Genomic DNA, 22,272 nt, shown 5'->3' on the forward strand with positions numbered 1-22,272 from the left:
GTCTCTGCGGCAGATTCGCAGCGAGATCACTTCTATCAGTAGCGGGAGAGGGCCCCCCTCCCGCCATGCTCCGGTGCCCTCTGCCGCTTTAATTTTTTAAGAACAGTGTAAAAATTAAAAAATAAAAGGTAAAATAAATAAGAAATTTTTTTTTTAAACGCGCCCCGTCCCGCCGAGCTCGCATGCAGGAGAGAACGCATATGTGAGTAGCATCCGCATATGAAAACGGTGTTCAGACCACACATGTGAGGTATTGCCGCGATCGGTAGAGCGAGAGAAATAATTCTAGCACTAGACTTTCTCTGTAACTGAAAACTGGTAACCTGTAGAATTTTTTTAATTCGCCTATGGAGATTTTTAAGGGTAAACTGTTGTCACCATTCCATGAGCGGGCGCAATTTTGAAGCGTGACATGTTGGGTATCAATTTACTTGGCATAACATTATCTTTCAAATTATTAAAAAAATTGGGCAAACTTTACTGTTGTCTTATTTCTTAATTAAAAAAAGAGTATTTTTTTCCAAAAAAAGTGCGATTGTAAGACCGCTGAGTAAATACGGTGTGCTCGGTCCTTAAGTGGTTAATACCGCTTTAAGTATGCTGCACACAATATCCTTTCTGTAAGCCTGAATTCCTGTTCTGCATCATGTTTGCTGATCGTTATTTGAAGATGGATTCAAGAAAAAATAAAAAGTTCCTGTAATTTCCAGTTTCGTTTTCTTTTGGATAAAAGCCCTTCAGTGCCGGTTCACACTTATGTGATTTTGTTATGAATTTGATGCGTTACAAAAGCCTAGATTTGCATGTTATCCAAAAACATAGTGTGTTCAATGATAGTCATTTACATCTATGCGTTGTGATTGCTATACGAATGTGATGCAGCAACAAAAAGGGTCCTGTGCGAGTTTACTGCGGTGTGTTGTGCCATTTTCCTCTCCATGGACATCAATGGAAACCGCACTGAAATCACATCTTGTGTTCAGATGTATGCGAATACTGCTTTTTCTGTGTAGATTTTTACATATTTCCAACTTCCTGCACCTCCCTCCTCACTTCCTATTTCCTTTCTAATGTTCGAAAATGCATTCAATTTGCATTGCATTCGGAGCTCCACCCCTGACCTTCTTTCTTGTATATTCCTTGCCCCTTCTCTTTCGGCGCAGTGGGAGAGCACATGGCGGAGACACAGCAGGTGCGTGATAATAGCAGCAACGATGAAAGCCTGGAGCCAGAAACGTCCCGATCCAGGAGGAGATATAAGGCCTCAAATATGTCCTTTGTAGAGATGGTGGAGATGGTGGACATCTTGAAGAGGGCCGACTATGATGGGAAGTATGGACCTTACCCAAACCCAAATGTGAGAAAGGCCAAGATCATGACTAAAGTTGTGAGAAGTCTGCATAGGAATTTTGGGGTACGACTATTCAAGGAGAAATTGAGGAAACGCTGGTCACACCTGAAATTGAGGGAGAAGTACAGCAGGATCAGGAAACTGCTTCTAAAAAGTAAGTATTTGTCATGTGTGCCTATTATTATTATTACTTGCATGCTGCTCCATATGCTTTTTTTTACTGTTGTACAGGTTAAAATGGCAAGTTTCAGGTTCGTGGGCACAGCAATCGTTCATAGTAAACATCGTTCGTTCGCCAACTAAGACAATGTTTTTGGCAGATGCAGGTTAACTACATTTGTTCAGGTCTATTTGTATAAAAATAAATTCAGTACATTGTTGTCTAGATATGTTTGTAACTAGAATGAAATGCAAACTTGATTCAGTGTAAGGAGAGGACACTCAGCAGCTGTTTACACATCTGAAAGCACTAGTGTGGGACACCAGAACATCCTTTTTAGGGTGTCCCACACAGGTGCTCCAATGGATACCAGGGGTCTCTCCATGAGTGAAACTTTACCAAAAAAGGCAAGTATTCCAGCTTTAAGAAAGGGAAAAAATCATGTCTTCAGCTTGGAACTCTGCCAAAACAGACAATTGTACGACACTTTTAAGCAATGTTTCATATTCCTATTTCTTGCCTCAAATATCTGTGTGCTAAGTATACCTTTTTTGTAATCACATAGGGGAGAAAAGAATCAGGACATATGAGGACACCATTAACCCCACACCTACTGAAGAAGGGGAAATCCCCACACACCATGAAGAAGATGTGGAGGAAGGAGAGGTTCATGAAGTGGGTGAAATAGTGACTACAACAGACAGTGTCTGAGATCACAGCTTTAGGTAATAGATGTATGCCTGCATATTTATAATACATGGTGTGTTTTTTATTTTTAGGTGATCTGGATGTTGTGGAAGAAGAAACTAATTTCAACAGTGCAAGTGCACAAGACCTCATCGGGGAGATAATGGTGTGCAATCGTGATTTAGAGATGGTCAAGCAAAATATCACTGATGTACAACAAAAGATGAAGAACATCATTGATGTTTTAGGCAGAATCTAAAACCCCCAAAAAGTGAATAGTTTGTCATTGAATTTTTTATTTTTACTAAAGTTTTAAAGAAACTTGAAAGCCAAATTTTTAAGATGCACACAGTGTGTCAACATCTGCTATCTGCCATCACGGGATATCAATGTACGCGTTTTGTGGGTGCAACCCCTTCCTCATAACTAAAGTAGATGAGAGGAAGGGGTTGCACCCCCAAAACACCTCCAGTTAAGTAAAATGTTTTATACTCAGCAATGGGGTAGACTTACTAAAACCGAAGCACTCAGAATCTGGTGCAGCTGTGCATGGTAGCCAATCAGCTTCTAACCTCAGCTTGTTCAATTAAGCTTTGGCAATAAAACCTGTAAGCTGATTGGTTTCTATACAGAAGTGAGCCTAATTTTGCACTCTCCAGCTTTAGTAAATAAACCCCAATGTGTGGCTTCTTCTTTCAATGCTCAATACCAGTTTTTGGAGTAAGTTGGTATAGTTACAGTGACAATGGGGATATTTACTAAAGGCAAATCCACTTTGCACTAAAAGTGCACTTTCAGTGCAGTTTCAGTGCACTTTCAAGTGCACTTGCAGTGCACTTGTAGTGCAAAGTGGATTTTCCCTTAGTAGATAACCCCTACAGTGCTCTAAATCTGACCCAATCAGGCCATTTTAGGGACTCAAAGCAATTAATTCATGGAGCTGAAAAGAATGATTACTTTTTTATCATTAATGCATTACGTACATTAACAACAAAAACAATGTGTGCGTGTAGCAGACCCACAACATAATAGTTAGCTGAAGAAGAGATTGTCACCTCATATATCAAATAAATTATGTTTGCACTATTGAAGAAAATGGCCAAAAATAAAAGGACACTGGAGAACCTAGGAGACAGATAAGAAACACAAGCAGTAAATCAAATGAAATATGAGTTCAGTTTCTAAAATTTTTTTTTATTTCAAACATATTTTACACATTGTCTGGCATATCAATGGCCCACCTACCCGCAAAGTACTCTACATACTTTTGTCGAACTTCGCGGGCGCTTTGGGGGGGCAAGCCAGGACGGCCAGCTTCAAGTGCCGTCAGAGTTGAAGGATCAGGAAAGCCGGCCTCAGTCCCAACTGAGGCCACATAGTTTGTTGCATTTTTCCTTAAGAAATTATGGAGTATGCAGCATGCAAGGACAATATGATTTATTTTATATTCCACCATGTTGATCGCTGTGAGAAATAGGCGTTACCGGCTGGCCATTATTCCAAATGCATTCTCCACCACTCTTCTAGCTCTGGCCAGCCGGTAATTAAAAACCCTCTGGTCCAGAGTGAGGGTCCTCATCGGGAATGGCCGCATCAGATGGCCACCCAGCCCGAAAGCTTCATCAGCCATGAAGACAAATGGGAGTCCTGCCATGTTGTCTTCCGGAGGTGGCAAGCACAAGCCGCCATTCTGGAGACGTCTGAAGAACTCCGCCTGGGCGATGACTCCACCATCCGACATCCAGCCATTTTTCCCCACGTCCACATACAGGAACTCGTATGTCGCCAACACCACCGCCAACAACAAAATACTATTAAACCCCTTATAATTGCAATAGAATAGTATGACCCCGAGTTGGGGGGTGGACATGCTTCCCATCTATTGCCCCTCCGCAGTTGGTAAAGTCCCACTGCTGGGCAAACTGGGAAGCCACAGTCTGCCATTCCTGTCGGTTTAAAGGAAACTGTGGAGTCAAACAAGAAAAATAAAAATTAGTACTTTTGCACATAACATTGCAAGCAGATTAGACATAAACATTCTTGGCCAACATCAGTATAACATTTATTTTAAGGAGTATTTAAAGACAAAAGTATAAGGTACACTTATCAGATTCCTCACCCTCTCTGATGGCCCATTGTAAAAATTTTAGGGTGGGGGGAGATGTTTTGGACAGGTAACCCTCTCCACTTCATTGAGAGCTGAATGCATAAATAATGTGTGTTACTTTGGCCAGCCCCTCCATACTTACACTATTGGCAGCCCACTGGACAGGTAAGAAGTGTCATAATACAAAAATATGAATACACACTGTCCTAATTGAAGCACATTTTTACATTCTGAAACTACCTATCAAGATAACAGGAGAACAACACTTTAAACAGTACCATTTGAAAGTATTCAGGCAGGCCCTTTCACTACATGCTTTGGTGAATTCATCCATAAAAGCGGTAGGTATAGTGTGTATGGGTTTGGCAAAGTCAGCAGATAGAGGATTTGTATTTGTTGATTAGCGGTGGGGGGGGGGGAGGGTTCCAAATGAGTTTTGGCCCCCCCCCCCAAAAAAAGCCTATTGCACTATGCATTAATTTAAGGACAACAATAACATTTGGACACGTTTTAGGGGGTGTTTAGGGTAAGCACTGCAATGCAGCTGACAAAATACATTGTTAAAGAGGAAGTAAACTCTCCCACTCTGATGCTGCTTTTCATTTAGTCCATTATAATAAGTAATTATCAAACTATAGCCACTGTAATCCAGCCCAAATTGCATATTACTTACTGTTTAAAGAAACTTTAAAAAACTTGTTTCCAGGGGTTAGGCAGTGCCATCTTAAGTATTCTGAGTCCACAGTAGAGTGTATTTCCGCCCTTACATTGAGCACTTCCTGTACTGTTAACCAAGCCTCCTTCTCAATCTAACGTTTCTATGGCAACCCTGTTTCACTGCTCATAGCTGATTTGTTTTATTTCATAGTATTTACTTGTGCCTATTATCTAGTGTTTGCCTGTGTCAGTCTTATCAGCTTCAGCTGATAAGGCTGCAATAATCCTGTCCGATGCCCAAGTTTACAATGCATGTGATGTCACATGGTCACATGGGGTGTAGTAGGAAGCTCTGAGTGATTATGCAGTCTCGTGGGATTTCAGAGTTGTGCCGTAGGAAGATCTGATAATAGACAGACAAGTACACAGAGTGTGTCGTAAATCAGGGGAGATCTGGGCATGCTCAGTGAAGTCATTCTAAAGAACAAAGAGGATTACAATACTAAGCAAGTAAGGAGATATCTACCAGCAGTGTTCATTAGGGTTTTTAATGCTGATGTACATGGGACAAAGTTGTCGGGGAGAGTTTACAACCACTTTAAGTGACTAGGCTAGGTGTGTATGGGCCCAGGATAGCATGCTGGGGAGGTTATTGAAGGCAAATATGCATGAAGGACAAAAAAGGAACTTTAAAAGCTTCCAGTATGCATGAGGACAAAGAGGACATTCACAGCATATTACAATCATAGTAATTAGGGAATGATGAAATAAATACAATATATTAGCAAACATTAAATACATAGAATGTGATGTTAAAGGAAAAAACTTACCCTAATAGAGTCCTTCTGCAGGACCTGAATGATGGCAGAACAGGTCTCTGGAATAATGATCCCCAGAGCCTGGGGGGAGATTCCAGTCGTAAACTTGATATCCTGGAGACTTCTCCCCGTCACCAAGTACTGCAAGGTGGCGACTAGCCTTTGTTCGGGAGTGATGGCTTGCTGCATGCAGGTGTCCTGCTTCGTAATATAAGGGGACAGAAAAGCCAACAGATGGTGAAAAACGGGGTCCGTCATCCGAAGATAATTCCTGAAATCATCAGGCTTATTCTCCAGGATCTCCCGCAACAAAGGCATGTGAGAGAATTGGTCACACTGGAGCAACCAGTTCTTCATCCATGAACTCCTCCTCGCCCGTTCATGGACTGGACTTGGGTCAAAGCAAGAAATCCAACACCAAGCCCCTGCACAGCATGAACTCTATGACGAGTACGTACCCGCAACATGGCTAGAAAACGGTCAGCTGGTCGGAACGAACTAACAGAACACACTGAAAATCAGAAAGGCCTGAGAAGAGTGAGCTGAAAATCAGAAACGAGCGGACAAGAATGCACTGAAAAACAGATTCAAACTATTAAATAGAACACACTGAAAGACAGGAACGAACTGACAACACGCACTGAAGAACAGATACAAACCCACAAGCACAAACTGAAGAGCAGTAACGAACTGAAAAGCACAAGGCTGAAAAGCGCGAATCATCTCTCACCAAAATTATACTAACAGGAGATAAACACATGATTAGCAGAAGGAGCCCAAAGGGTGGCGCACTGGCTATTGAGCTTCCTTTTTATTTTTTTAACAATCAAAGGTGCTTTATTGTCGTATAAAAGGGGTAGATACAGTATACCAGTTGACACAGTACATAACACTACATGCAACATGAACATAATTCCATACAGAGATTACATGTTACAGACAATCGACATGCCACAGCGTACCTTATGCCATTTTTGTAAGGCGGATAAATCTTCCAATTTCCATTTCCCCATCCCGCCTACCAGCGTTCAAATAGATACAGTACCAGGAGCATTAGGAGGATATCCACGGAGCCCACACCTTCTCATATTTCCATGGATAGCCCCTATTCATATATGTGATTTTAAACATGGGTAAAACGGCCTCGATCTGTGCTTCCCAGGCGGAAAGGGATGGGGGGGAAATGCTAATCCATTTTAGGAGGATCTCTTTTTTCGCATAGAATAAGAGATATGAAATGAGAAGTTTTAGATGATGAGAGCATTGTTCATTATCATGAACCTCCCGTAGGGCAAGCTCCGGTAAGACTTGAATGGATAATTGTAGCCTCATATTAATGACATTAAAAACCGCTGACCGATAGGTTGCTATGATGGGGTACTCCCAAAACATGCATTTTGCATTTAGGGCATATAGGGTCTCTATCTGGGAATATGCAATGAAGTTTTTGGGGAGTATAATAGATCCTGTGGAGGAACTTGACCTGGATTAGTTTAGTTTATGACCAACTTAGGGCCCTATTCAAGACATTCTTCCCATCCCTCCTTGTCTAATGCTGGTATATCCCTATGCCACATTTCCCACAATCTCTCCATCTTGGGGGTATCTTTGCCTAGGAGGGCTATGTATAGTGTGGAGAGGGGTTTGGAAAGATCCTCAGGGGTTAGAAGTTCCCCAATGGGTTCAGCGTGTAGGAGAGGTTTTTGAAGGAATTGGGCCTTAGCTGCGTGCCTAAGTTGCAGGTATCGTAATCGCATCCACTGAGGTAGTTGGAATTTAGTCATCATGTCTCACCCAGGGGCATCATCTGATTTAAGGTTTTGATATCAAAGTGGATGTGCTGGGGACCGTTGTCCAGGTTGTAAATAACGTCTTCTAGCAGCCACCCACACCCTCCATGTCGCACGTGAAGGCTCGGGGATCCCAGTATACGCCCCGGGCCTCTATAGGGAACATTTCTAAGGTCAGCCAGTGATCCTAGTAAATTCACCTCTAGGCACACTGCGGCATTGGATCTGGAACCCCGGAACCACCATCGCGGCCCAAAAATATAATTGAAAGTTTGGGAGGGCCAGGCCCCCAAACTGAGTAGGCAGCCAAAGAGTGGAGCGTGCCATTCTGAGGATTGTGCCACTTCAGATAAAGGAGCCCACAAAGCAATCAATATCCCTAAAGAATGAGACGGGGACCCACACAGGACAGTTTCTAAACAGGTAGTTGAACTTAGGTAACATCATCATCTTAAGGAGATTAATATGGCCCTGGAGGTTAAGCGGCAGGTTCATCCAAGCCGAGCATTTTGTGCGTAGGGTAGTCATGACAGGTGTCGGGTTCTTTTCTACATAATCAGAGGGATTTTTGGTAATTAAGACCCCAAGGTATCTGAACTCCTCCACCCACCTCAGTGGGGACGAGGGAGCCCCAGAAGTGGCACCATCATCGATGGGGAACAGTACCGATTTAGTCCAGTTAATTTTGATACTCGAGAAACCCCCAAAGTCATCAAAGATACGTAAGGCCACTAAAAGTGAGGGACAGGCGTCATTTAAATATAGTAGTGCATCGTCAGCATACAGGGACAGCCGCTCTTCCAACTTTCCCACCCGCAGGCCCAGGATATCCGGTGCACTCCTGATCGCAATTGCCAGGGGCTCCAGAGCCAGGGCAAACAGGCTGGAGGAGAGCGGGCATCCCTGTCTCAAAGATCTTGGCATCTACATTCAACAAGGACATAGGCCTGTATGATGCATAATCAAGCGGATCCTTACCCGGCTTGGGAACCAATACCACTATCGCCTCGTTCATCGAGTCAGGTAGGGCCTCCAAAGTTGCAAAGTCTGTGAGTAGTGAGGTCAATTTAGGGGCTAGGAGCTCGGAAAAATTGGAGTAAAACTCGGACGGCAATCCATCTGCCCCAGGGGCCTCCCCCCCGGAGATGTCCCATGGCAACCTGAATCTCCTCAAGGGTAATATCTGCCTCCAGACCCTCTCTAGCGTTGTCTGACAGTACAGGGATAACTAATGGATCCAGGAAGGAGGAGAGGGCAGCTTCAGGAAAGTTGGCTCGGGAGATATATACCTCTTCAAAATATTCTCGAAATCGACTGTTGATACCGTCTGGAGTATTGATCAGCTAGCCATAGTCATCTCTAATAGAGCCTATGGGAGTAGATGGCACATTACCCTTGGCCAACCAGGCCAGGAGTTTCCATTTTTCCCACCATGTTCAAAGACTCATTGGGCCGAGTATAGTAGGGCCTTGTCAGTCTGGGCCACCCGTTGCCATGTCTTATACCGCTCATCTACTGGTGCAGAGACAAACTAAGCCTCTAGTTCAGTGGCCTTCGTCTCAAGCTTCTCCAAGGAACGGGTAGACTCTCGCTTAAGGCGAGAGATATTAGTTATGAATTCCCCTCTGGCCAAGGCCTTAAAGGTGTCCCAAAGGACAGACGGGGTAGCAGTGTCAGAGTTGTCGGTCCAATAGTTACAGATAGAGGCAGTAAGGGGCTCCTGCAACCTCTCATCATTTGCCCAGAATCTGGACAGCCGCCATAGACGGGTTCCGGGGGGGTGGTAAGAGCTAGTGATAAACATAAGGGGGCATGGTCGGATATACCCCTGGGAAGCACAGTCAGGTCTCCAACATACTGTAGGGCAAAGCTAGAGGCATACACCAAATCAATCCTGGACAATGTTTTGTGTGAGGAGGAGTGGCATGTATATTCTCTCAGCGTCGGGTACATGTGTCTCCACACGTCAGTAAGGTCATAAGTGTCAGCCCACTGCCTGAGGTCTGGAGAACCATGAGCCGATGAGTTCAGCCTGTCCAGCTCCATAGAGGGGACCATGTTGAAGTCACCCAGAAGAAAGACTAGTGTCCTATCAAACTGAACCACAATTTGCATAATCTCGTGAAGGATTTGGGCTGAGGCTGGCGGAGGGATATAGATCCCAACTAACACCACATTTTTGTCATGTACATTAGCATGAAGTACAATAAATCTCCCCACTTTATCAGTTTTGACCTCAAGGAGCTGAAATGGTAGAGTTTTCTGAACTAGGATACTGACCCCACGAGCATATGTAGAAAAAGTGGAATGGTAATTTAGGCCCACCCATGCTTTTTTTAAGGCAGACGGTTTTGTTACCCTGCAAATGTGTCTCCTGAAGGATACAGATCTGTGGGTTGTATTTCTGTAGAAAACGGAATACCAGGGATCGCTTCACCGCTGAATTGAGACCCCGGACGTTCCAGGAGATTATTGTAAACTCAGCCATTGGGGATCCGGGCCGGGTTTGGTGTGAGGGGGACTTGCTCATGGGGGCAGCTACCCAACCCCGACCGCGAGCGGTCCACCACCACCTGCAGTACAGCGTCAAAAGTAAATGAATATAGACAAAGCAAAGCACCTATGAAAAAAACAGTTAACAAACATAACATTAACCCCTTACTCCCCCCACCCCACATCCCCCACCCCAACCAAAGAATGCCTATATCCCAAAACATGAACCACCCAATGTTAGGGAGCGTGAACCAGTGGGTGCAGTCTCTTAGTGGATTTAGTCTGACCACATTTAGTGGTGAGAGGCTCCACTGCCAAAAGGAGAAATAACAAGAAAAAACAAAATTGTTTAGGGCTTTTCCCAAAAATGTACCAACTGGGGGGATAAAAATCGAGGGAAAAAGTCTATTGCTACACATTGGCACTAGTAAGTGTAAAAACATATACCAGCAAGGTGAAGAAGTCGACAGGTGCAGAGGCCCCAGAGCAGTAGGGAGGCACCTAGCAAAACCTTCCCCAGCATGTCACAGTGCACAGCAAGCAGTGAATAAGTCAGGTGGTAGTTATCATCCAAGGTGCTAGAATGTATTCCTGCAATACCATGAACCGCCACTAGAGTCCGCCAGTGGACTATCAGTAGGACCAGATGAATTGCAGAGCATCGAACAGTTCACGCTGCAGTTACTGTGGTTAGGCAGCCGTGTGCAAACATAGCAGGGACACCACCTTGGCACCTCCCAATGAGGCAATGAAGTAGTTACTGGCAGCAATAGTTAGGGTACAGTTAATTCCTGAGTGAACGGTAAGTAGGTTTGCAGTCAGATATCACCCGGTCTTACCAGGGGACAGTGCTTAAACGTTGCAAAAATACAGTCAAACTATGGCACAACAGGTGCGAGCAAGAACTCACTTGTAAGGTGATGTAGCTATCCCGCTGCTTGCAAAAGAAAGTAAACCGCCAGGTACAGGACACCATGACTCAGCGATGCGGGGGGAGCGATTCCAGCCATGCAGATGCATCACGGGGAGAGGTGAAAAATCTGGTGGTCTCACCATCCTGGACCTGCAGACGTGCAGGGAGCAGGATGCTATAACGGATGCCTTTGGTACGCATGGCTGCTTTAACATGATCAAAGGAGCATCTTAGCTTTTGGGTTTCAACTGAGTAATCAGGAAAGATGAGGAGTTTGTTATTCTGATACAGCAATTCACCCTTCACTCTGGCTGCCCTGAGCACCTCGTCTCTGTCCCTGAAGTTCAGGAATTTAAGGATGAATGTGCGAGGTGGGGCACCTGGGGGTCCTGGTTTGGGTGGGATGCGGTGGGCCCTCTGCACAGCATAGAAGGTTGAGAACTGGGCTGCAGGCAGGAGGGTGCGGAGCAATTCCTCTACAAATTCGGTCGGACGCTGATCTTCGACCCCCTCCGCCAAACCAACAATGCGGAGGTTTTTCCTCCTATTCCTATTTTCAGCATCCTCAGATTTATATTTGAGTGCCCTGATTTTGGTATGCAGGGCACGGAGGTCAGCTCCATGGTTCTCCACAGTATCCTCCACATGGCCCAGGCGCTGCTCAGCAGTAGATAGCCTGGTTCTTATCTTGACCATGTCCTGCCTAATGAGACCGACATCCAGTTGTACAGCGTCAACCTTAGTGGTCAGGGCGGTGATGGATGTCTGACAGTTCGCTATTGCTGCCAGGACATCAGCTAAGCCAGGCTGGGGTGAGGGGAGCTGCCCTGCCTGCTCTGTCTGTGATGCCATCCTGCTGAAGGAGCGTGTCTGTGTCTCCATGCGGTCAGCACAGGCCGGCGCTGATTCCTCTGGCACAGGAGGAAATTTAAGCCTCTTACCCCTACCTTGTGGTGTCCGGGTCGAGCGGCGGTGCATATATGTGATTTTTTTAGCCGCAATTCAGGTCCATTCGCAGCCGGGGGAGAAAGAAAGCCCAGGATCTCAGCGGAGCTCTCGATCTAGACGTCCACCCACAGCGCCATCTTGGCCACGCTCCGAACTTCTTTTATAGTGCTGTCGTATGTGTTGTACGTCACCGTGTTCTTGACGTTCAGAATTTCCGACAACATTTGTGTGACCGTGTGTATGCAAGACAAGTTTGAGCCAACATCCTTCGGAAAAAAATCCACGGTTTTGTTGTCGGAATGTCCGATCATGTGAACAGGGCATTAGTGTATAAGAAATTACAGTTCAGGGTGGAAGAAGTCTGTTTCCATGGACATATCCAGTCTTCACAAGGCTTAAAAGCTGACACAGATAAGATTAAAGCCATTGTGGACATGCCACAGTCTGCTGATGCCAAAGCGGTACAGAGATTTATTGGCTTTGTTACATACCTAGCGAAATTCCTGCCACAGTTATCTGAGGTGCGTGAGCCATTAAGGTGACTTCTGGACAAAGATGCAGTTTGGCACTGGCTTCCCAAGCATGGCCGGGCAGTAGAGGATATAAAACGCTTGGTCACCTCTGCCCCAATGTTGAAATACTATGATGTCGCAAAGCCTGTTATGATACAAAGTGACTCAAGTAAAAATGGTCCTGGTTGTTGCCTTTTGCAGAAAGGTCAGCCAGTTGCATATGTGTCCAGAGCTCTTTCATCAGCTGAGCAAAATTATGCTCAAATTGAGAAGGAATGTTTAAGCATTGTTTTTGCTTGCCAGCATTTCCATCATTATCTTTATGGATGGGATTCAATTAGAGCTGAAACATCTGATCACAAACCTCTGATAGCCATATTCAAAAATCCCCTTTTATGTGCTCCCAAGAGTTTGCAGAGCATGGTGCTTACATTGCAGCATTACAACCTCAATGTTGTCTACAAGCCAGGATGTGAAATATATATCAGCAATACCCTGAGCAGAGCTAAGTCAGATAATGTGGCCCCTGGAGGTGAGCATGAGCATCGTACAGTTTGTCTGCTGCAACAGGAATAAAATTTCTTTGCTGATATCAATCAAGCAGACTAACTTAATGCCACAGATCAGTGACTACATCAACTCATACAGACCGTGATGCAACTTTACAAGCTTTGAAGTCTATTGTTTTGAGTGGGTGGCCAGATGAAAAAGAGGCAGTACCTGGAATTGTAAGGGAATACTGGTCCTTTAGAGATGAGATCAGCATACAAAATGGTATCTTGTACAAAGGTCCAAGGGTCATCATGTCGAAGTCACTGAGAGCAGAGATGTTATTAAGCATACACTCAAGCCATATTGGTGGTGAAGTATGCTAAAGACAAGCTTGTGATACTCTTTACTGGCCCAACATGCATGGTGAAATCAAAGACTTTCTCAGTAATTGTTCTACCTGCAAAGAATATGCCCATTTACAACAAAAAGAAACCATGATGTCACATGAGATACCTACACGTTAGTGGCAGATTATCAGTATGGACTTTTTCAACTACACAGGCAAGGAATTCCTGCTATTAGTCGATTATTATTCAGACTTCTGGGAAATAGACCTTCTTCCCGACTTATCCATTGAAGCTACAATTAAGAGGTGCACGTCAAGGCCAACCAGATACAGTGATCTCTGACAATAGCCCTGAGTTTTCAAGCTTACAATTCAGAAAATTTGCCACTAAATGGGAGTTTGAGCACGTTACTTCCTCACCACGTCATCCACAGGCTAATGGCAAAGCTGAATCAGCTATAAAGATTGTTAAAAATTTATGAAAGAAAGCACAAAGTGATAGTAAAGAAAGCCACTTTACATTAAAGAAACACTCCGACTGAAGGCTTGGATAGTATTCAAGCACAAAGACTGGTGTCAAGGAGATTAAAGACCTCCTTATCAGTAGCAAAAAGGCTGCTTGAACCCTCTGTCCAGGGCCGGTACAAGGGGGGGGCGGAAGGAATGGGTGCCCTGGACGGAACAAATTACCATGCAAAGGGGGGCGCAGTGCTGGCAGTGTGCTGCTAAAAATGTTTTGGGCTTACTGTGGTTACTGCCAACCGGCCGCACTACAATCCCGCACAGCTGCGTGAAAGGATGTGCCGAGTGCGCTCCTGCACCCGGCACAAGAATAGGACCTGTCCGACCCGGTCTTCCGTTCCCTGTCTGGCAGATCCGTGGAGTGATCCCTGCCCGACAGGCACTTCCGAGTCCCGGCCTGACGTCACTGGGAGGCAGGAAGAGAGAGAGAGGACCGTAGAGACCTGCCGGGCACCGCAGTGAGTGCGACCCAGAGGAGGAACCAACCACAGCAACCAGGCAGCCAGTGCATCAATAGTAAGCAGATGAACATCATGTACAGATGAACCGGCTAACTCGGGGGCGGGAGGGGAGAGGTGATATTATCCACATGCCGACCAGGCCATAGCCGAAAGACGGCTACAGCGCGGTCGGCTTATCCTGGGAGGGCGTCCATGGACGTCCTCCCAGAATACTGCTCTCACGCTCCCCCTGGGGCGCGCACCCGAGAACATCTATGACCTCCGGGTCCAGAGGACCCAGCGCATCATGGATCACGGTAAACGGCCCCTGATCGCGGCCGTTTACCATGTGATCGCTCCGTGAAATGACAGAGCGATTACATGTAAACAAACTGGCGTCATGTCATGACGCTGGTTCCTCCCTCCCCTCTGTGTACCAGTCGATACACTGTGAGAGGAGAGGGGGAGGGATCGGACGGCTGCAGCACTGTGGGCTGCATGTGTAGTGCCCACAGCGCTGCTCAGTGACAAATACAAATACATCCAGCCATCCATCCATCTATGCTGAGCCATTCCTCCATGCTCTAATGCCTTGCACTACCCTGCAATACCCCGCAATACTTTGCAATACCCTGTAATACCCCGCAATACCCTGCAATACTCTGCAATACCCCACAATACTCTGCAATACCCCACAACACTCTGCAATACTCTGCAATACCCCGCAATACTCTGCAATACCCCGCAATACTCCGCAATACCCCGCAATACTCTGCAATACCCCGCAATACCCAGCAATACCCAGCAATACTCTGCAATACCCCGCAATACTCTGCAATACCCCGCAATACTCTGCACTACCCCACAACACCCCGCAATACTCTGCAATACCAAGCAATACTCTGCAATACCCCACAATACTCTGCACTACTCCGCAACACCCCGCAATACCCAGCCATACTCTGCAATACCCCGCAATACTCTGCAATACCCTGCAATACTCTGCAATACCCCACAACACTCCGCAATACCCCGCAATACTCTGCAATACCCCACAATACTCTGCACTACTCCGCAACACCCCGCAATACTCTGCAATACCCAGCAATACTCCGCAATACCCCGCAATACTCTGCAATACCCCACAATACTCTGCAATACCCCACAACTCTGCACTACTCTGCACTACTCCGCAATACCCCGCAATACTCTGCAATACCCTGCAATACTCTGCAATACCCCACAATATTCTGCACTACTCCGCAATACCCTGTAATACTCTGCAATACCCTGCAATATCCCACAATACTCTGCACTACTCTGCAATACCCCGCAATACTCTGCAATACTCTGCAATATCCTGCAATACTCTGCAATATCCCACAATACTCTGCACTACTCTGCAATACCCCGCAATACCCCGCAATACTCTGCAATACTCTGCAATACCCCACAATACTCTGCACTACTCCTCAATACCCCGCAATACCCTGCACTACTCTGCACTACTCTGCACTACTACGCAATACCCCGCAATACTCTGCAATACCCCTCAATACTCTGCAATACCCCACAATACCCCTCAATACTCTGCAATACCCCTCAATACCCCTCAATACTCTGAAATACCCTTCAATACCCCGCAATACCCCGCAATACCCCACAATACCCCTCAATACCCCACAATACCCTGCAATACTCTGCAATACCCCGCAATACTCTGCAATACCCAGCAATACTCTGCAATACCCCGCAATACTCTGCAATACCCCGCAATACTCTGCACTACCCCACAACACCCCGCAATACTCTGCAATACCCAGCAATACTCTGCAATACCCCACAATACTCTGCACTACTCCGCAACACCCCGCAATACCCAGCCATACTCTGCAATACCCCGCAATACTCTGCAATACCCTGCAATACTCTGCAATACCCCACAACACCCCGCAATACCCCGCAATACTCTGCAATACCCCACAATACTCCGCACTACTCCGCAACACCCCGCAATACTCTGCAATACCCAGCAATACTCCGCAATACCCCGCAATACTCTGCAATACCCCGCAATACTCTGCAATACCCCACAATACTCTGCAATACCCCACAATACTCTGCAATACCCCACAACTCTGCACTACTCTGCACTACTCCGCAATACCCCGCAATACTCTGCAATACCCTGCAATACTCTGCAATACCCCACAATATTCTGCACTACTCCGCAATACCCTGTAATACTCTGCAATACCCTGCAATATCCCACAATACTCTGCACTACTCTGCAATACCCCGCAATACTCTGCAATACTCTGCAATATCCTGCAATACTCTGCAATATCCCACAATACTCTGCACTACTCTGCAATACCCCGCAATACCCCGCAATACTCTGCAATACTCTGCAATACCCCACAATACTCTGCACTACTCCGCAATACCCCGCAATACCCTGCACTACTCAGCACTACTCTGCACTACTACGCAATACCCTGCAATACTCTGCAATACCCCTCAATACTCTGCAATACCCCTCAATACCTCAATACCCCTCAATACTCTGCAATACCCCTCAATACTCTGAAATATCCTTCAATACCCCGCAATACTCTGCAATACCCCACAATACCCCTCAATACTCTGCAATACCCTGCAATACTCTGCAATACCCCACAATACTCTGCACTACTCCGCAATACCCCGCAATACTGTGCAATACCCCGCAATACTCTGCACTACTCCGCAATACCCCACAATACCCCACAATACTCTGCAATACCCTGCACTACTCTGCACTACTCCGCAATACCCCGTAATACTCTGCAATACCCTGCAATATCCCACAATACTCTGCAATACTCTGCAATACCCTGCAATACTCTGCAATACCCCACAATACTCTGCACTACTCCGCAATACCCCACAATACCCCGCAATACTCTGCAATACCCTGCACTACTCCGCACTACTCTGCACTACTACGCAATACCCCACAATACTCCGCAATACCCCTCAATACTCTGCAATACCCCACAATACCCCTCAATACTCTGCAATACCCCTCAATACCCCTCAATACTCTGCAATACCCCGCAATACTCTGCAATACCCCACAATACTCTGCAATACTCTGCAATACCCCGCAATACTCTGCAATACCCCACAATACTCTGCAATACTCTGCAATACTTCGCAATACTCTGCAATACCCCGCAATACTCTGCAATACTTCGCAATACTCTGCAATACCCCGCAATACTCTGCAATACCCCGCAATACTCTGCAATACTCTGCAATACTTCGCAATACTCTGCACTACTCCACAATACTCAGCCATACCCAGTCATACTCTGTAATACCCAGTCATACTTGGCAATACCCTGCAATACCCAGCCATGCTCAGCTGTACCCAGCCATGCTTAGCCATACTCAGCTGTACTCGGCCTCTGTATGTGGCCAGGCTGTGGAAGTCTCACACATGTGGTATCGCCGTACTCAGGAGGAGTAGGAGAATCTATTTTGGGGTGTCATTTTTGGTATGTACATGCTATGTGTTAGAAATATTGTATAAATGGACAACTTTGTGTTAAAAAAAAATGTGTTTTAACCACTTCCCGCCCGCCGTCATATGACATCCTTGACTTTGTGTGGGGATATCTGAATGAAGCCTGCAGCTACAGGCATCATTCAGATATCAGCTTTTTCAGCCGGCGATTCCCTACACCATAAGAATGATCATAGCGGCTGTTCCACTGCTTGATCGTTCTTATGGGAGGTGAGAGGGGATGTCCCCTCTTCCCACCGCCCTCTGGTGTTTCTACCGACTCACCGCTATGATCGAAGCCAGGATCGTTTTTTGGGTTTTTTTTTATTTCAGGCTTCCCAGCCTAGAGGTGAGATGTGGGGTCTTATTGACCCCATATCTCACTGTAAAGAGGACCTGTCATGCCATATTCCTATTACAAGGGATGTTTACATTCCTTGTAATAGGAATAAAAGTGATCAAAAAATTTTTTTTTTTTGGAAAAAAGTGTAAAACTAAAATAAATAAAGTAAAATGAACAATAAAAAGAAAAAACATTTTTTTAAAGCGCCCTTGTCCGTGTGCTCGCATGCAGAAGCGAATGCATACGTAAGTCCCGCCCACATATGAAAACGGTGTTCAAACCACACATGTGAGATATCGCCGCGAACGTTAGAGCGAGAGCAATAATTTTAACCCTAGACTTCCTCTGTAACTCAAAACATGTAACCAGTAAAAAATTTTAAAGTGTCCCCTATGGGGATTTTTAAGTAGCGAAGTTTGGTGCCATTCCACGAGCGTGTGCAATTTTGAAGGGTGACATGTTAGGTATCTATTTACTCTGCGTAACTTCATCTTTCACATTATGCAAAAACATTGGGCAAACTTTACTGTTTTTTTTTTTTTTTAAAGCACAAAACTGTTTTTTTTTTCCAAAAAAAGCGTTCAAAAAATTTCTGTACAAATACCGCGCGAGATAAAAGGTTGCAACAACTGCCATTGTATTCTCTAGGGTCTTTGCTAAAAAAAAAATATAATGTTTTGGGGTTCTATGTAATTTTCTAGCAAATAAATGATGATTTTTACATGTAGGAGAGAAATGTCAGAATTGGCCTGGGTGCTCCAGAACGCCTGAAGGTGCTCCCCTGCATGTTGGGCCTCAAAATGTGGCCACGCTGTGTAGAAGTCTCACACATGTGGTATCGCCGTACTCAGGAGTAATAGCAGAATGTGTTTTGGGTTGTAATTTGAGGTATGCATATGCTGTGTGTGAAAAATAACCTGCTAATATGACAATTTTGTGAAAAAAAAAATCTTGATTTTGCAAAGAATTGTGGGAAAAAATGACAACTTAGAAAAACTCGCCATGCCTCTTACTAAATACCTTGGAATGTCTACTTTCCAAAAAGGGGTAATTTGGGGGGTATTTGTACTTTTCTGGCATGTTAGGGTCTCAAGAATTTAGATAGGCCGTCAGTACTTCAGGTGTGATCAATTTTCAGATATTGGCACCATAGCTTTTGGACTCTATAACTTTCACAAAGACCAAATAATATACACCAATTTGTACTTATATTTACCAAAGATATATAGCAGTATGAATTGTGGCCAAAATTTACGAAGAAAGATTACTAATTTGCTAAATTTTATAACAGAAACAAAGAAAATTTCATTTTTTTAACCTAATTTTTTTTTTTTTTTTTTATAGCGCAAAAAATAAAAAACCCAACAGTGATTAAATACCACCAAAAGAAAGCTCTATTTGTGTGAAAAAAAAGGACAAAAATTTCATATGGGTACAGTGTTGCATGACTGAGTAATTGTCATTCAAAATGTGAGAGCACCGAAAGCTGAAAATTGGTCTGGGGTTAACTGACACTTGTCACTAATGCATTAGTGACCAGTGGCAACACATTAACCCCCTTCATGCTGCATATTACTGATACAATTGGTAATTAACCACTTTGGATGGGCTTGGGCTTTTTCAAAACCCCAAGTGCCTGATCCCACCAGGAAGCTGACAATGCGCAGCGCTAATCACAGGCAGTGAGATATTTCCCGATCCGCAGCTGCACAGATCGGGAAATGTCTCACTGCCTGTGATTACGCTGTGCAGTGTTGGCTTCCTGGTGGGATCAGGTACATGAGGTCGCAGAAATATACTGCGATGGGGCTGCAGCTACAGTAACCGCCGTGTACCCGTTTTAGGAGCCTGCCCTCACCCAACTCTCCTGTGATTGTACACAGCGAGAATCTGTCAGCAGGTCTTAGCCAATGATTCATGGCCAGGACCTGCTGATCAACTGTGTCCAATCACAGCCCGCAGAGGGCTCTATACAGAGGGAATGATTGCTTTGTTTCTTCTCTCTACAAAGCATGGAAAATAAACAAATGAATCTGTGTTAAAAATCAGCACACTATACACACATTATACATAGTTAGGCACACAATTAACCCCTTTGATTGCCCCTGATACCCACTTCCCAGTGTCATTAGTAGAGTGACAGTGTATATTATTAGCACTGATCACTGTATTAGTGTCACTGGTAGGGATGAGCCCGACTCGAACATCGGCTGTTCGCAAGTTCACCGAACAGCGAACAATTTGGGGTGTTCGCGGCAAATTCGAATGCCGTGGAACACCCTTTAAAAGTCTATAGGAGAAATCAAAAGTGCTCATTTTAAAGGCTTATGTTCATGGTATTGTCATAAAAAGTGTTTGGGGACCTGGGTCCTGCCCCAGGGGACATGGATCAATGCAAAAAAAGTTTTAAAAAAGGCCGTTTTTTCGGGAGCAGTGATTTTAATAATGTTTAAAGTGAAGCAATAAAAGTGTAATATCCCTTTAAATTTTGTACCTGGGGGGTGTCTATAGCATGCCTGTAAAGGGGCGCATGTTTCCCGTGTTTAGAACAGTCTGACAGCAAAATGACATTTCAAAGGAAAAAAAGTAATTTAAACTACTCGCGGCTATTAATGAATTGCCGATCCAACAATACACGTAAAAGTTCATTGATAAAAACAGCATGGGATTTCCCCACAGGGGAACCCCAAACCAAAATTTAAAAAAAAAAATGATGTGGGGGGTCCCCCTAAATTCCATAACACACCCTTCAGGTCTGGTATGGATTTTAAGGGGAACCCCGCACCAAAATTTTTTAAAAAAATGGCGTGGGGTCCCCCCAAAAATTCATACCAGACCCTTATCTGAGCACGCAACCTGGCAGGCCGCAGGAAAAGAGGGGGGACGAGAGAGCGCCACCCCTCCTGAACCATACCAGGCCACATGCCCTCAACTTTGGGTGGGTGCTTTGGGGTAGCCCCCCAAAACACCTTGTCCCCATGTTGATGAGGACAAGGGCCTCATCCCCACAACCCTGGCCAGTGGTTGTGGGGGTCTGCAGGCGGGGGGCTTATCGGAATCTAGAAGCCCCCTTTAACAAGGGGACCTCCAGATCCCAGCCCTCCCTCGTGTGTGAAATGGTAAGGGAGTACAAAAGTACCCCTACCATTTCACTAAAAAACTGTCAAAAATGTTAAAAATGACAAGAGACAGTTTTTAACAATTCCTTTATTTAAATGCTTCTTCTTTCTTCTATCTTCTATCTTCCTTCGGTTTCTTCCTCCATCTTCTTCTTCTTCTGGTTCTTCTGGTTCTTCTTCCGGTGTTCTTGTCCGGCATCTCCTCCGCGGCGTCTTCTTCCCTTCTTCTCCTCGGGCCGCTCCGCATCCATGATGGCATGGAGGGAGGCTCCCGCTCTTCTCTTCATCTTCTTCTCTTCATCTTCTTCTTTCGGGCCGCTCCGCATCCATGATGGTATGGAGGGAGGCTCCCGCTGTGTGACGCTTCTCCTCTTCTGACAGTTCTTAATAACGGGGGGGCCACCCGGTGACCCCGTCCCCCTCTGATGCACGGTAACTTGACGGGACTTCCCTGTGGCATTCCCCGTGACGCCACAGGGAAGTCCCGTCAACTCACCGTGCGTCAGAGGGGGGCAGGGTCACCGGGTGGCCCCCTCCGTTATTTAAGAACCGTCAGAAGAGGAGAAGTGTCACACAACGGGAGCCTCCCTCCATGCCATCATGGATGCGGAGCGGCCCGAGGAGAAGAAGGGAAGAAGACCCCGACGCCGCGGTGGAGATGCCGGACGAGAACACCGGAGGAAGAACCAGAAGAACCAGAAGAAGAAGAAGAAGAAGATGGAGGAAGAAATTGAAGGAAGATAGAAGAAAGAAGAAAGAAGAAGCATTTAAATAAAGGAATTGTCAAAAACTGTCTTTTGTCATTTTTAAAATTTTTGACAGTTTTTTAGTGAAATGGTAGGGGTACTTTTGTACCCCCTTACCATTTCACACAGGGGGGAGGGCCGGGATCTGGGGGTCCCCTTGTTAAAGGGGGCTTCTAGATTCCGATAAGCCCCCCGCCCGCAGACCCCCACAACCACCGGCCTCATGTTGATGAGGACAAGGTGTTTTGGGGGGCTACCCCAAAGCACCCTCCCAATGT

At 45.4% G+C, this 22,272-nt stretch overlaps 1 protein-coding gene across 1 annotated transcript in view; it reads right to left on the reverse strand.

Moving 5' to 3' along the window:
* Positions 1 to 22,272, reverse strand: part of LOC141117046 (SLAM family member 9-like) — a 44,864-nt gene that overhangs the window by 11,330 nt on the left and 11,262 nt on the right. The window lies entirely within an intron of this gene.

The sequence above is a fragment of the Aquarana catesbeiana genome, linkage group LG13 (assembly GCF_042186555.1).
Source record: "Aquarana catesbeiana isolate 2022-GZ linkage group LG13, ASM4218655v1, whole genome shotgun sequence".
Taxonomy (NCBI): domain Eukaryota; kingdom Metazoa; phylum Chordata; class Amphibia; order Anura; family Ranidae; genus Aquarana; species Aquarana catesbeiana.